Source organism: Orycteropus afer, unplaced genomic scaffold, assembly GCF_000298275.1.
Source record: "Orycteropus afer afer isolate SDZICR_OR568_19922 unplaced genomic scaffold, OryAfe1.0 scaffold00099, whole genome shotgun sequence".
Lineage (NCBI taxonomy): Eukaryota > Metazoa > Chordata > Mammalia > Tubulidentata > Orycteropodidae > Orycteropus > Orycteropus afer.
This window is the reverse complement of record NW_006921686.1, coordinates 9,318,291-9,319,250: the sequence shown is the minus strand read 5'-3', so window position 1 is coordinate 9,319,250 and position 960 is coordinate 9,318,291. Positions and strand designations below refer to the sequence as shown.

Genomic DNA, 960 nt, shown 5'->3' with positions numbered 1-960 from the left:
GGAATGTGGAGCCGCCGCCCTGCCCCCGCCGCACCCCTCTCTTTGTTTACCCCGCCGGACAGCTGGCAGGGCCCCGCCCGGAGGTGGCCTGGGGCCCAGCGAGGGCGCGCAGAGGGGAGAGGAGGCGCGTTCTCGCTCGGGGCCCCGCCCCGGGGCTACCGGAGGCGAGAAGGCAGGGCTAGAACTCTGAAGCCCCAGCCAGAGGGAAGGTGGGACAAAGCGCGGTGGGCAGGGCTAGGAAGCCTGGAGAGCCTTGAAGAGGGGTGGGAAGGGCGTGGAGTGAGTGAGTGAACCAGGGCGAATCTGAGCGAGAAAAGGGAAGTGGGCGGGGCCAAAGGCTATCAGGTTAGATTCCCTGATAGGCGGAGTTTAGGTCACGCGGGTAGAAGCAGAAGGTAAAGTGGGCGGGGCCATAAGGCGGTCCAAAGCCACTGGGTGGAGCTGCAACTCTGTGGACCCAGCCAGAAGGGCTGTAGGCGGGCCTAGAATGCTCAGGAGACAGAGTTGGGACGCGGGAGTCGTGCCAGGGAGTGGCTAAAATGTGGTTTGAGTCAATGGAAGGGGCCAACGCTGGGTGGGCGGAGCTACAACAGTATAGGACCTATCCGGACTATGGGGTGGGAGGGGCTACAGGGCTAAAGAAAAAGTGGGCGGGACTGAACAAATGGATAGGGCAACGCTGGCTGGGCGGGCCTGGAACGCGTGGACTCAACTAGACAGTGGGATCCGCAGGATTGGAGGGGGCGGGGCGACATGAAAGGGTACAGACATTGGGGCGTGGCGAGCCGACCCAATGGGCGGGGCACTGAGAGCAGAACGACTGGGCGGGGCCAATGCAGGTGGCCTGAGTTAGGGCAAGACCGCTAGTAGGCGGAGAAATGCCCTTGGAGACTGGTAAATGCTGCTCAAGCCTGGCTGGGTTCCCTTGGCCCCCAGCAGAGACCCCTTCCCATTCTGAGA

The 960-nt window shown here is 63.3% G+C and overlaps 1 protein-coding gene across 1 annotated transcript in view; it reads left to right on the top strand.

The window, feature by feature from the left end:
• The window catches only part of LTBP4 (latent transforming growth factor beta binding protein 4), a 30,485-nt gene that overhangs the window by 6,738 nt on the left and 22,787 nt on the right, over window positions 1–960 (top strand). The window lies entirely within an intron of this gene.